We start from the raw sequence: 16028 nt of genomic DNA on the forward strand, positions 1-16028 counted from the left end.
AGTTCGAAGTAACTGACGAAAAGTCATCGAAAAAATCGGAAGTGATATCTGGCGTCCACCATGCCAATGTTATAGACCCTCTGTTGTTCCTGATATACGTAAACGACATAGGAGACAATCTGAGCAGATATTTTACCCTGTTTTCAATGATAGTGTCATTTACCGTCTAGTGAAGTCATCAGAATTGCAGAATAATTTAGTATAAATACCTGTGTTGTGACTTGGCAAGACAGCCAAGCCACTATGGGGTAGCCGAAAGGCATGCGTTTAAAGTCACGCAGGCTGGCGTGAGGTCTGGAAAATGATAAGGAATTAAGACTAGCAAATAAAGTACGTAGCTGCTGGAATACTTAACTTTAATCCATAATTGGTGAACATCGGTCTGACGGTACATGCATCACAAGATAAATAGCAATTGATAATGGCGCCTTGCTAGGTCGTAGCAAATGACGTAGCTGAAGGCTATGCTAACTATCGTCTCGGCAAATGAGAGCGTAATTTGTCAGTGAACCATCGCTAGCAAAGTCGGCTGTACAACTGGGGCGAGTGCTAGGAAGTCTCTCTAGACCTGCCGTGTGGCGGCGCTCGGTCTGCAATCACTGATAGTGGCGACACGCGGGTCCGACGTATACTAACGGACCGCGGCCGATTTAAAGGCTACCACCTAGCAAGTGTGGTGTCTGGCGGTGACACCACAACCTGTATGGTACAAAAAATGGAAAATGACCCTAAATAATGAAAAGAAGAATACTAAAAGAGATTAGTTGCATATCACGATAAATCACACAAATCTAAAAGCTGTCAATTAAATACCTGGGGGCAACAACTGCGGACAACTTAAAGTGGAACGATCACATATACTTTGTAATCAAAAGCATCCGGATACCCCAACAGCATATGTTCTTCATATTAGGTGCATTGTGCTGCCACATACTGCCAGGTACTGCATACCAGCGACCTCAGTAGTCATTAGACATCGTGAAAGAGCAGAACGGAGCGCTCCGCGAAACTCACGGACTTCAAACGTGGTCAGGTGACTGGGTGTCACTTGTGTCATACGTATGTACGCGAGATTTCCACACGACGCATCGACAAGACGCATCCCTAGCTCCACTGTTTCCGATGTGATACTGACGTGGAAACGTGAAGGGACACGTACAGCACAAAAGCGTACAGGCCGAACTCGTCTGTTGACTGACAGAGACCACCGACAATTGAAGAGGGTCGTAATGTGTAATAGGCAGACATCTATCCAGGCCATCAAACAGGAACATCAAATTGCATAAGGATCCATTGCAAGTACTATGACAGTTAGGCGGGAGGTGAGAAAACTTGGATTTCATGGTCGAGCGGCTGCTCATCAGCCACACATCACGCCCGTAAATGCCAAACGACGCCTCGCTTGGTGTATGGAGCGTAAACACTGGACGATTGAACAGTGGAAAAACGTTGTGTGGAGTGACGAATCACGGTGCACAATGTGGCGATTCGATGGCAGGGTGTGAGTATGGCGAATGGCCGGTGAACGTCATCTGCCAGCGTAAAATTCGAAGGCGGTGGTGTTATGGTGTGGTCGTATTTTTCATGGATGGGGCTTTCATCCCTTGTTGTTCTGCTCGGCGCTATCACAGTACAGACCTTTACTGATGTTTTAAGCACCTTCTTCCTTCCCACCGTTGAAGAGCAATTCGGGAATGACGATTGCATCTTTCAAAACGATCGAGCATAATGCACGGCCTTTGGCGGAGTGGTTACTCGACAATAACATCCCTGTAATGGATTGGCATGCACAGAGTCTTGACCTGAATCCTACAGAACACCTTTGGCATGTTCTGGAACGCCCAGTCCGTGGCAGGCCTCACCGACCGACATCGATACCCCTCCTCAGGGCAGCACTCGGTGAAGAATGGGCTGCCATTCCCCAAGGAACCTGCCAGCATCTGATTGAATGTATGCCTGTGAGAGTGGAAGCTGTCATCAAGACTAAAGGTGGGCTGGTTCAAATGGCTCTGAGCACTATGGGACTCAACTGCTGAGGTCATTAGTCCCCTAGAACTTAGAACTACTTAAACCTAACTAACCTAAGGACATCACACACATCCATGCCCGAGGCAGGATTCGAACCTGCGACCGTAGCGGTATCGCGGTTCCAGACTGCAGTGCCAGAACCACGCGGCCACTACTAAAGGTGGGCCAACAGCATATTGAATTCCAGCATTACCGATGGAGGGCGCCATGAACTTGTACGTCATTTTCAGTCTGGTGTCCGGATACTTTTGATCACATAGTGTGAATAATGTTGTGGTGAATACAAATCAAGGAATGCGTTTTATTGGCAGAACACAGAATATGCAATACGTCTACTAAAGAAAAGGGAAGACTGTGTAATGGATACGATACGCGAGTTGGACTGGCAGTTATTAAAACAGACAGTTTTCGTGGTGGCGAGATCTTCTCACAATATTTCGATCACCAATTTTGTCGTCTGGTCGTCTGTATGCGAAAATACTTCATTGACGCCAAACTGCAAAGACAGAAATGATCACTCTGATAAGATAAGATAGACTAGAGCTCTCACTGTAAGATGTAAGTGTTCCGTTTTTCCCGCCGCTATTGGAGAGTGAAACAGCAGAGAAATAGTCCAAGTGGTTCGCTGAATTCTCTGTAAAGCACTTTGGTGTACATAGCACGAAGAAGTAGATTGTGTGCCGTGACTTTATCTAACGAACAGTTTTGCAAACAGACGCTTCAGAAGTCCTACCAACTTTTTCTGATTAATTTTTTACCTGATTTTATTCATTGATTTAATTTCGCTAACTGTATTGGACTTTATCAACTTTTGTAGTCTTCAGGTTTCGTGATTAAAACAGGTAGCGTCAGTCTATAGGGGTTTTCAAATAGATTCATTCGATTCCACAAGACGTCTACACGAATGAAGATAGAAACTAGCGGTGAAATTAGGCATTGCACTAAAAAGTTTTCATTTTAGAAAGAGCCACTATGTTTTACAAGGGCACATCTTTTACGTACATGAGCTTGGCGTATTTTTTAGATTAAGTTTAGGATACAATTTTTCATTCATCTTTTACAAATGTTCAGCGTGCACTCCATCTGACTCACAAAAAACATACTGATTATAGTCAAAATCGTCGCATTCTACAACGAAAAAGTTTTACAGTAATCACCTTCACAGCTGTTGCCATTGCAGCGTCGCCGAGTTCACCCAAAGTTTTCGGATGGGGAGACGTTTAGACGCAGTCTCACCCCGCCCCCCTTCCCTCCCTCCATGCCACGTAAATGAAAGAATTATTTACCTTGAGGCCTTGCAGATCACTGGTGTAACATGAGATCCGTACATCCATTACGCTGTGGGAGTCTTTTGTAATTGTGGAAAAAGCCAGGTGCGTGATTAACACAGGAAAAGGCGTAAATATGTTCTCGTGAAACAACGTAAAATATACATAGCTTCGGAGCTCGGCTGTGGTATATGACTGCGGTCTTCCTTATACACTACTGGCCATTAAAATTGCTACACCAATAAGAAATGCAGATGATAAATGGGTATTCATTGGACAACTGACATGTGATTACATTTTCACGGAATTTGGGTGCATGGATCCTGAGAAATCAGTACCCAGAGCAACCACCTCTGGCCGTATTAACGGCCTTGATACGCCTGGGCATTGAGTCAAACAGAGCTTGGATGCCGTGTACAGATACAGCTGCCCATGCAGCTTCAACACGATACCACAGTTCATCAAGAGTACTGACTGGCGTATTGTGACGAGCCAGTTGCTCGGCCACCATTGACCAGACGTTTTCAATTGGTGAGAGATCTGGAGAATGTGCTGGCCAGGACAGCAGTCGAACATTTTCTGTATCCAGAAAGGCCCGTACAGGACCTGCAACATGCGGTCGTGCATTATCCTGCTGAAATGTAGGGTTTCGCAGGGATCGAATGCAGGATAGAGCCACGGGTCGTAACACACCTGAAATTTAACGTCAACTGTTCAAGGTGCCGTCAATGAGAACAAGAGGTGACCGAGACGTGTAACCAATGGCATCCCATACCATCACGCCGGGTGATACGCCAGTATGGCGATGACGAATACACGCTTCCAACGTGCGTTACCGCGATGTCACCAAACACGGATGCGACCATCATGATGCTGTAAACAGAATCTGGATTCATCCGAAAAAATGACGTTTTGCCATTCGTGCACCCAGGTTCGTCGTTGAGTACACCATCGCAGGCGCTCCTGTCTGTGATGCAGCGTTAAGGGTAACCGCAGCCACGGTCTCCGAGCTGATAGTCCATGCTGCTGCAAACGTCGTCGAACTGTCCGTGCAGATGGTTGTTGTCTTGCAAACGTCCCCATCTGTTGACTCAGGGATCGAGAGGTGGCTGCACGACCCGCTACAGCCATGCGGATAAGATGCCTGTCATCGCGACTGCTAGTGATACGAGGCCGTTGGGATCCATCACTGCGTTCCGTATTACCCTCCTGAACCCACCGATTCCATATTTTGCTAACAGTCATTGGATCTAGACAAGCCGGCCGTTGTGACCGTGCGGCTCTAGGTGCTTCAGTCTGGAACCGCGTGATCGCTACGATCGGAGGTTCAAATCCTGCCTCGGGCATGAATGTGTGTGATGTCCTTAGGTTAGTTAAGTTTAAGTAGTTCTAAGTTCTAGGGGCCTGATGACCATAGATGTTAAGTTCCACAGTGCTCAGAGCCATTTGAATCTTTTTTTTTTTTATCTCGACAAACGCGAGCAGCATTGTCGCGATACGATAAACCGTAATCGCGATAGGCTACACCTTTTATCAAAGTCGGAAACGTGATGGTACGCATTTCTCCTCCTTACACGAGGCATCACAACAACGTTTCACCAGGCAAAGCCGGTCAACTGCTGTTTGTGTATGAGAAATCGGTTGGAAACTTTTCTCATGTCAGCATGTTGTAGGTGTCACCACCGGCGCCAACCTTGTGTGAATGCTCTGAAAAGCTTATCATTTGCATATCACAGCATCTTCGTCCTGTCGGTTAAATTTCGCGTCTGTAGCACGTTATCTTCGTGGTGTAGCAATTTTAATGGCCAGTAGTGTATTATTGTGTTGTGGCGGTTCACTTGTCCATTTAAATGGAACTAACCACACCATCGAACACTAAATGTGAAACGAAATTTTTATCTTCCGGTCAGAATGAATTGACAACGAGATCTTGAACTACTTAAAACCAACCAGCCGCCTCTATCTCTCTTTCCTCAGCTCCCACGACCGGGATAAGCTAACACGCCACCAGTAATTATACAGGCATATCTGTAATTAACTGAATGGAAAAGGACACCGGCATCAGCGAGAGATACGCACTAAATTCCAGTAAATGCTGGAACACTTTCCACTGACTTACCGGCCACAATCTTGCCCATTCCTCCATATCACCCACTCTGAGTAAAGTAAACTTTTTCCTTCCAACGTCAAAGGTACTGCTCATTCCCGAAAAGCTTAACTTTGTCTTCTATTTGGCACTATATGTTCATGAATGTGTAAACACATCCGTTATTTCTCTTGCTCCCAACTCCAGTATGTACACTCCACATCACGAACTGGTCTGAGCACGTCAGCCATTGACACAATGTAAAAACCACTATTCCAAACAAACACGGCACAGCCCCTGGTGTGATTCCATCATTTACAGCACCTTTCTAGAAACCCCTGCATAACACTACCCTTTATAACGATTTTGGTCCTGGAATGTAGAATAACTCGAAAATTCTCGGCTTCCTAAAACCCAAAAACCTCGCAGTGGTAACTGTTCCTGACGACCTGTTAGCCTTAAGTGAATAGCAAGGTCGTTGAATCCGTCTTCTCTGAACGCATCTAAAAGCATCTTAAACAACCACTCCCTATCAGAAAATGTGGTTTCCACCTTAACTTCTCCGACAGTGATAAACTCCTGCGTTTAGTTCATTTCATGTACCAACTATGCAACAAATGCCGTCCCTCCATTTTCCTCTCCGTAGACGTCGGAAAAGCTTACGTTCATGTCTAGCATTCTAGTTACTTACTCATTCTCATTTAGTCAGTTCAAATGGCTCTGAGCACTATGGGACTTAACATCTGTGGTCATCAGTCCCCTAGAACTTAGAACTACTTAAACCTAACTAACCTAAGGACATCACACACATCCATGCCCGAGGCAGGATTCGAACCTGCGACCGTAGCAGTCGCGCGGTTCCGGACTGCGCGCCTAGAACCACTAGACCACCGCGGCCGGCGCATTTAGTCAGTTGCATACACCTACTTACACCCTTTCTAACAGTACATCTCATGTGACAATCAACAACACTTATCCCAGAATTTTCCAAACAAATGCAACCGTTCCCAAAGGATCCTTCCTACCGTTGCTTATCTATCTCCTTTACACGACGACGTTTCAAAACCATCCACTCTTGCGTAACTCCTCCAATACGCTTGCGATACATTCTACCCTCTCTTCGTGCGAAACACACCTCCAACTACAACTCGACAGCTTCACCTCCTAGTGTAAGAAGTAGTCCCGCAAAAATTCAGGCAAAATTGTAGGGTAAACCATCCATGTATTTCCTGTCTCAGACTCCTATATCGCAATCCAAAATCGTCCAATACACCTAATTAAAAACACATTTATTTTAACAGAATTTGATGACATAAATTTATAACCTAAGACATCACAAAGGTACTTAATGAATCATAATAAAGCACATGTGACGCCCGATGATGGTGTCGGGAATCTCACCGTATAAGAAACAATGTAACATCGTAGCGACAGCTTTGACCATACTTACGTCCTTACGTCTAGGTGCTACAGCTGTAAAAATTATGAGAATACATTTATTGTGAACATGATTTCAGCTCCACTGGATGTATTCTTTTACTCTTGTGGCCAGCCACGTGGAGGAAGGTGTTTCCTAGGCGAGTGCGATGTGGTCGTGCATTATCCTGTTGAAAGACAAATACATCGCCCAAATCTTGACTGTAAGGCTCGACGATTGGGTGGAGGATCCCCTCCCGATACTGCAGAGCTCTCAAATCAGCGTCGATACCAATGACAGGCACCCGACACCAGCACACGATAACAGTGCGAAACATGACAGAACCACTTCCCTGAAAAACTAGTGAGACTGCATCCTTGACTGGTATATTGGTACCTGACTACATCCACAATCTTCTGTGACGTTCATAAGGTGTCAGACGAATTCTGCGATTACAGTGAAGAGCCCGACCCCAATGGTCCTTGTTCAGTTCCAGGTGTTCCATAGCTCACCTTCTCCAGCATCATGTTGTTGGAGGTTTGTAAGGTCGTTCGTTTTGGACGCTGCTTGGCTAAAGTACAAGGGGCGATCAGAAAGTTTCCGTCTGATGGCGGTGCTGCAGCTGTGACTATGGAAGCACCGATCTTTAGGCAGCGGGTTAGTGTGGTCTTCGTGTCTTTCCAACGTGCGTGCAGTAAATGTGGACGCGTGAACTATGACGAGCTATTACCAAATGCGCTCAAACAGGACCAACGTGCTGTTATTCTTGTCTTGGCTGCCGGAGACAAACACCGGTAGACATCCGTTGGAGAGTGAAGAATGTGTATGGGGCAGCATGTCTGTCGAAAACCACGGTTGTAGAATGGTGCTCCTGGTTCCGCGCTGTTCGCGTTTAGACACAAGACGCTGCATGCTGGCATGTTGCAAATGTTGTAACACAGAAGTTACGCCGACTCAAGTGGGACACAGTCCAGCACCGGCCCAATTGTCCTGAGATCTCAGGACGCAATAGTCACGCCTTCAGGCCCTTAGGAAAGGTCTTGAAGGGTTGACGATTCCTGTCGGACGAGGATGTGAAGGATTTTCATGCAGCTGGACACGATGTTTTACCGAACCTACTACGTCGGTGGGACGATTGCCTCGATACCTAGGGAAATTTTACGTGATTGGCATTTTTAATTAATAAAATCCATTATTTGAGAAGGGACATGTTATCATTTAGTAGTTTTCCTTAGATTTCACAATAATAGAAGGGGACAACAATGAGTTTGATGCAAAGGGGCTATTTCTGATTATGCTAAATTAATTAAATATAACTTCATCTTCAGCATATTCGAATAATAAAGTTCGGTGCGAAACTGGGGAGGGTGTCAGACTTCGATTCCCATCAAACTTCAGAGACGACGGAGAAGACAACACACAGCAAACGGTGAATCCACGGCATTTCACCACAACAGCGCGTCGCAATTGATTGAATTCAACGTTGTGTAGGAATGAACAGGAATAGGAACAATCAATAGTGTTACTGACTTTTAAGTTGCGATTGAACTTTTCAGTTAAGAGCAGCATAAGTTGTAACTAACAGTGAACAGTGTTGATATGGCTCATTCAGTACAAAACGATAGTGTTACTAAAGACGAGGGAGGACAGTTTAACAACGTGGTTGACGGAGAATAAATTAATGCGATGGAAAATACTACAGTTAACTCGGCAGAGGACAGTGGTAGTGTTAGTTTTGATTTACCTAAAACAAGTTCAATACCGATGGTTATCCAACAAACAGAAACTGTCATTGTCTGTAAGGACTGTATGTCACAATTGTTAGAAGCAATCAAAAATGTACATAAGGAAAACAGACAGGCGCGCGTAGAAACAAGAGCTTTTCATATGGAAAATAAGAAGGCGCGTGAGGAAACAACAAAATTTTTTGAGGAAACAAAAAAGTTCTATCAGGAAATGAAAAATGATTATCAGATTCTAACTAATGCGATTAGTAATTTGCTAATGGAACTCACCAGCTCATTTGAACAAAAGCACGATGAGCTCCGAAAGGCTGGCCGCTGTGGTCGAGCGGTTCTAGGTGCTTCACTCCGGAACCACGCGGCTGCTAAGTGGCAGGTTCTAATTCTGCCTCGGGCATGGATGTGTGTGATGTCATTAGGTTAGTTTGGTTCAAGTAGTTCTAAGTCTGGGGACTGATGTTCTCAGATGTTAAGTCCCATAGTGCTTAGAGCCATTTGAACAATTTCTTTTTGAGCTCCGAAAAGAATGTCAAGACAAACATGAGGTCATTTGGCAGCGAAATTATAGATATTAAAATACAAGTTAATGGACAGTTGAGGCAAACGGAAAATTCTGTTAGAAAAGTTAATGACAAAATGAAGGCTCAAAATGACGAAAGCGTCAACATTAAAAGTACTTGTAAAGCCAACAAAGAGTCGACAATTAAGATAGTTAAGGCGTACAAACGCAATGTGATGGACGAAATGATGATATAGATGATATACGACAAAAAGTAAAAACAACGACACACTGCCAAAAGGAATTAGGAAAGAAATTTTTCATGATGAAATTAATGCAGTATTACGTGAACCAGATAGCAGTATTGTTGGTTTGACGCAAGTAATCGTTGACAATGGACTGAGTGGTCGAAAATTTCATCACTATGAACCGAAACAAGGCATCCACGCAGTTGCATTCATTAAATAATTCAAACTTTCGTTTCCAGGTCATTATACGCAACGTGCTAAAATAGATACTTGCGTCAGCCACATGAAGGGTGACGCACATATTTCGGGTATAAGTGCATCCAACAATTACACCATGTATAAAGAATTTGAAACAGCATTTTTGAACAAATTTTGGTCGAAAGAAAAACATTGCGATGTAAAAGCAAAAAGTCTTACACCGCCAAATTATGCAAGACATCACGGTACAATGCGTGAATTTATGCAAAGGTACTGGAACGACAATGCGTATTTGGACGATCCCGTGAAAGAAGAAGAGCTGATGCTTATATTAATCCAGAAATTACCAATTTTGGTGAGTGAGAAGTTAGCACTCACGCCACAGCTAACAATGGAGCAAGTGCGTTTGCCAATCGAGCGAATGAAAGTGCTCAGTGCCAAACGGGAACAACGTGAGCGAATCAGTAATAATAATTACCCGAATCGTCATAACGGCCATCGCGGGAAGAAATTCCAAGCTACGTACAACCGATAGTACTTGATCGCTCAGACAATGATAGACACAGAAGAAACGGATACAATGTACAAGACGAGTTCAGATCAAATCATCCGCCGAACAGGCTACACAATGACAGACAGAGGACAGTATTGATGGCCAAAGCGTGCATGAAGGCGCGATCGCAGTCAGCGGGATTCTGAACAGTTAAACTAGGCCAAGTTTCGGAGACGACCCGCTCCGAAACTCTGTCAGAGGGACAAGGATCGAATATTATGATAAATGCCATAAAGTGTGAACATTTCACTTCTCTGACCTCTATTATATCTAAATTGAGCCTTACCATTTCCCTTCTCAGATTTTCTAGCTTCTCTACCATGTTCTAGTTTCTTACATTCCACGTCTCAATCCGTAGAGTGTTATTGTTTGGTTGGTTTATTAATATTTTTCTCATGTCACCTCCCCCTTGGCAATCCCCTCCTGGAGATCCTAATGGGGGACTATTCAGGAATCTTTTCCACTGGAGAGATCGTCATGACACTTTTTCGATTACAGGCCACATGTTCTGTGGTTACACCACTCTCCGCTCCTCCGACCACCTTGACAAGGCCATTGGCAGACTGAAGGTGTCTTTGGCCACCAATACTGATTATAAATCAAAATTTATGCAGTGCTGGGTTTTGAACCCAGGGCTGAGGAAGTTCTGATTACTAATCGGAGCCGCTATGCCTAGACAATGTGTGTAATTATCAGATGACAACGAAGTTTGGTAGATGTTGCATGGGGGTCTAATTATTTATAATGCAAATATTTTTAATTTTAGTAACTGACTGTCCGGTTACGCAGTCTCGTAACCGGTTCCCTGACTAGTATTACTCCGCAATCTGACTGCATAGAATAACAACAAAGAATGAAAGGAAATTTCCGTTAACGCAATTAATTAATTAAGTCCCCAGCAACTATAAAAGCTACGAAACAAGAACTACGAAACAACAAGGCACAGGTGTAACTGTTCTGTGTGTGGAAGTGTGATTCAACGTACACATCTGGCACGGTTCTTCCTCAATAAGACAAGGTATTTTAAATACCATTTACACTGAAGTAATAAAATAAAATTAAAAAAATTGAAATACTATAATTGCACATAGAAACCCGAATTACAGCCTAATACATAAACACAAGCCAGATGCTTTGTTGACTGAACCTGTGATCAAGAGTCATTGTTGGTTAGGAAATTTAAAAAAAAATAAATAAATGTTTTTTTACCTTCATATATATTGACGAGAAATACACTCTGATCATTACAACATCCCCATTCGAACAACATCTGCTGTCTAGCCCATCAAAACAACTGCACACGACATGGCCTCAACTAGTACAGCTATCGACATCTTCTCAGCAAGCACTGCCCACGACAACTTCTGAAGAAGCACTGCCCTCGACATTCTCTGAACAACTACTGCCAGTGGAGGCGGCGGAATAAAACTCTTTGGCGCAATCTCTGGCGCTGTGACTCAGTGTAGCCACCATTCATATGCCCCTCCTCCACGGGCTAGAATTTGATGGTATTTTTGCCAGCATTGGTGGTGAAAATACCACCAAATTCGTCAAAAAAAATACAGGCAAAAATAAAAGATAATATTAATAAGTAAATACCACATAACTAAATAAATTTTGGCTTTGCACTGACCCTTCAATAACCTAATATATAAAATACAGTAAGGAATACAAACGCTTTCATACATGTGATTTTACATAATAGTTTACACAAGTATCATTCAATCAATGGCACCAGCAATGACGAATAGGTGTAGGTAAGAGTCTCATAACATTTCATAAACAGTAAATACACAAAAAATCAGTTTATACAAATATTTACATAAAATCTCGTCAATAGTTCAATAAACAAGTAGCACTCCTCAGAGTAGTTGACAGTTCCAACAGTAGCACCCAGCAATGGTCAACAGGTGCAAATAGTAGTCTCATAACATTTCATCAGCAGTAATTAAACAGCTCCAACAGTGGCACCCAAAAATGGCGAGCCGGCGCAGACACCAACAAGTGACATTATGTCAGTAGAAGCAGTTCCATTAGTGACACCCAGTAATGTTGAGCAGGTGCAAACAGCAACAAGTGACATCATTTCAGTAGAAGCAGTTCCATCAGTGGCACACAGCAATGTTGAACAGGTGCAGACACCAACAAGTGACATTATCTCAGTAGAAGCAGTTCCATCAGTGACACCCAGTAACGTTGACAGGTACAGACAGCAACAAGTGACATCATCAGTAGTAGCAGTTCCATCAGTGGCACCCAGTAATGTTGACAGGTACAGACAGCAACAAGTGACATCATCAGTAGTAGCAGTTCCATCAGTGGCACCCAGTAATGTTAACAGGTGCAGACAGCAACAAGTGACATTATTTCAGTAAAATCAGTTCCATCCGTGGCACCCAGTAATGTTGAACAGGTGCAGACACCAACAAGTGACATTATTTCAGTAGAAGCAGTTCCATCAGTGGCACCCAGCAATGTTGAACAGGTGCGGACACCAACAAGTGACATTATGTCAGTAGAAGCAGTTCCATCAGTGGCACACAGCAATGTTGAACAGGTGCAGACACCAACAAGTGACATTATCTCAGTAGAAGCAGTTCCATCAGTGACACCCAGTAACGTTGACAGGTACAGACAGCAACAAGTGACATCATCAGTAGTAGCAGTTCCATCAGTGGCACCCAGTAATGTTGACAGGTACAGACAGCAACAAGTGACATCATCAGTAGTAGCAGTTCCATCAGTGGCACCCAGTAATGTTAACAGGTGCAGACAGCAACAAGTGACATTATTTCAGTAAAATCAGTTCCATCCGTGGCACCCAGTAATGTTGAACAGGTGCAGACACCAACAAGTGACATTATTTCAGTAGAAGCAGTTCCATCAGTGGCACCCAGCAATGTTGAACAGGTGCAGACACCAACAAGTGACATTATCTCAGTAGAAGCAGTTCCATCAGTGACACCCAGTAACGTTGACAGGTGCAGACAGCAACAAGTGTCATCATTTCAATAGAAGCAGTTCCATCAGTGGCACCCAGCAATGTTGAACAGGTGCAAGTAACAGTCCATAATATTCACTATCACTAATCAGACAGTTCATCAGAGTTTATCAGCAAAAATTAAACATCTCTTAGTGGCACCCATCATGTTGAATAAGTGCAGGTAACAGTCCATAATATTCACTATCACTAATTAGACAGTTCATCAGCAGTAATTAAACATTTCCAAGTGGCACCCACCAATGTTAATACGTGTAAACACGACCAACAGTTTGAATGCACACACAATTGCTTTTACAAAATTATCATCAATGCTCTTGCACTAAACATACAAATAATAATAAACACACAAATGATATCAGATAATTGTCATATTAAATATTACAAATACACAAATATCATGAAACCTCTAATATTTATGAGTGTCAGTGCAAGCCACAACAAACAAGTAAAATAATATTTAGAAGATAGGTCGGTACCAATTATTTGGGATTAGGAAAGGAAAACACACAAAATACACTCACTCATCTTTCATCCACATTAAGTACTACTGTGTAATTGAATAGTGTGAACTGTGTAAATGCAATTCTGTCAAAATTTGATGTTCAACATGTGTATCAAGTAGTAGTGGCAGCTGTGTGTAACAGTCAATAATAGTTAGTCAACGTCATAGTCATCATGTCAAGACCAATGTTTGCCAAGCCAAATCAAATGTACGGTTGCTGAACAACTGTCAGTGTGCCAAGATATGCAAATGCTTCCTCTCTCCAAGAAAAAAAGTATATACTGCTTAGTGATTTAACAAAGTGTGTGTGTAGACAATCTTCCTTCTACTTGAGTGCTCTAGTCTGCCATCTTCATCCTCCTTGTTCCATATAAACCAACAAAAAAATATGCTCCTCACTTACTTTACCTCTTATCCACCAAAACTCCAATAATCATCAGCATCACATAAACTTAATACTTCAATAATACCTCTTACGTCGATACATATAAACCTTATCATCAATATCGTTTACCTTACCTCTTGTCCACCAAAACTCCAATAATCATCAACTTCACACAATCTCAATACCTCAATAATACCTCTTCAATACGTCGACACATATAAACCGTATCGCCAATATCATTTCACTTCCATAACAACTCTTTCCTCTAGTAAATCTCCTCGAACCAGTACAGATAAAATTCTAGTGCAAACTTCAATTCATCATCCCATACAATCTGAAGACCCAATGTCGACACGCAACCTCTGTGTAATCCATCTGACCCAAATCTTCTATTCATTATGAATTATAAAGTACATTTTGGTTACCTTGTCCATCATTAAATAAAAGAAATGCATATATGACCTCTAACAGCCTTTAGTTTGAATAACTTTCAGTAAGTAAGTACGATTACGGAGTGTGAACGATCGTAATATTTCACAGTGTGTACACCACTTCAAGAATCATGGCAGAACAGAAGCAAACATGTGGAGTGTTTCTTGTGTCAAGTGTCACTTGCTATTTCAATTGCTCACAAAGAATGCAGTGTAATAACCGTCAATGGTCTAAACCTAGTATTGGTATTTAATGTCGTTAGCTTCCTTTCTATTAGCATAAGTTTATACAGCTTCTATAAAACCTCCAGCTCATGTGACTTCAATGAAGTTTCTTGTACCAATATCGTTCGTAGAATTATAGCAGTTCATTTTCTTATCTTAAAATGTAAAGCACTGGGCGTAAGCAAAACATGCAATAGCGAGTAAATATACCAGTAGAGAACAGAATGTCAACAAGTGGATGCAGCACAATTACTACAACAAGGTTCTGCCAAGCGAACAATCTACAATTAATACCATAGTGTGATCTAAACTCCATGTTCGTACATCATATATCAGCATTTCTATATACTAAATTAAAGAGTAGTTATGACAACAAAACAAAAATGTGTAAACATGCAATCCATAGGCAAAGCAGCAAATATATATCTTACATAATAAACAGGTCATTAGCATCATATCAGCATAAACAAATAAATATTCATATGCAATCTTAATAAGCAAACATGAAGGCGCAAGCAGATAAATCACGAAGTATGACTTACAAACATAACCATATCAGCACGACTAATAGGGTGACAATTATAATTTAAAAAAATAAGCACAGCAGGCACATAATAAAAAAAATTGACATCAGTGAAAAAGCAGTGCAGCCAAGCGATGCATAACATACATAAGTAACAACACTGTTCATTAATAAAACATTGTCAAAATCAGCAAATGTACGCAAGTACGTCGCTTCACAAGTAAATTCATAGAACATAAAATTTAGCACAAAGTATAAACACGTAATCGCGAGCAGCAAATTACGTCTAAAGTACGTACCTAAGTGGAAATATGTTACCTGAAAAATAAACTCAATTAATAGTTACCTTTTTTAGTTTATTATTTTCTTCTTCGAAATTACATTCTTTCTGAAATTTTCTCGATAGCAAGTCCTCTTAACGACGGAAACACACGGAATTTACCTGAAGTTCTAAAATATTTTATACAACTGTATCCTGAAAAATACTGAACGTTAATAACATAATTTATCAAGTGACTATAGCTTTATACTGAATTTATTAGGAGAAATTAGACTGTGTATTTGTTTACGGATGTCAGGTCTTTCGCACTGAGCGCTCGATCAGCTGTGGGTACGCGTGACGTAGGAAGTCATTGTTTGCGGTCAACGACTGCCTTGTGCGGCGCGCAGACTTGACTGTTGCTTTGAGCATATGCCGCCGCCGGAACACGGCGCGGTATCCTTGTACTCTCCGTGTGTTTACGTATAACTATTAGTTTCTCAAAAGTATGTCATTCCACAAAAATTTTAACGTTCGATATATGATGTATTCCCTTGGAGCGCCTAGATTTAAGAGTTTCTACTTCGACAGTGTTATCATGAATAATTTTGCGAACCCTATATGGACCATTATAAAGCAGAAAACATTTGCGACATAAGC

Source organism: Schistocerca serialis, chromosome 1, assembly GCF_023864345.2.
Source record: "Schistocerca serialis cubense isolate TAMUIC-IGC-003099 chromosome 1, iqSchSeri2.2, whole genome shotgun sequence".
In the NCBI taxonomy this organism is placed as follows: Eukaryota; Metazoa; Arthropoda; class Insecta; order Orthoptera; family Acrididae; genus Schistocerca; species Schistocerca serialis.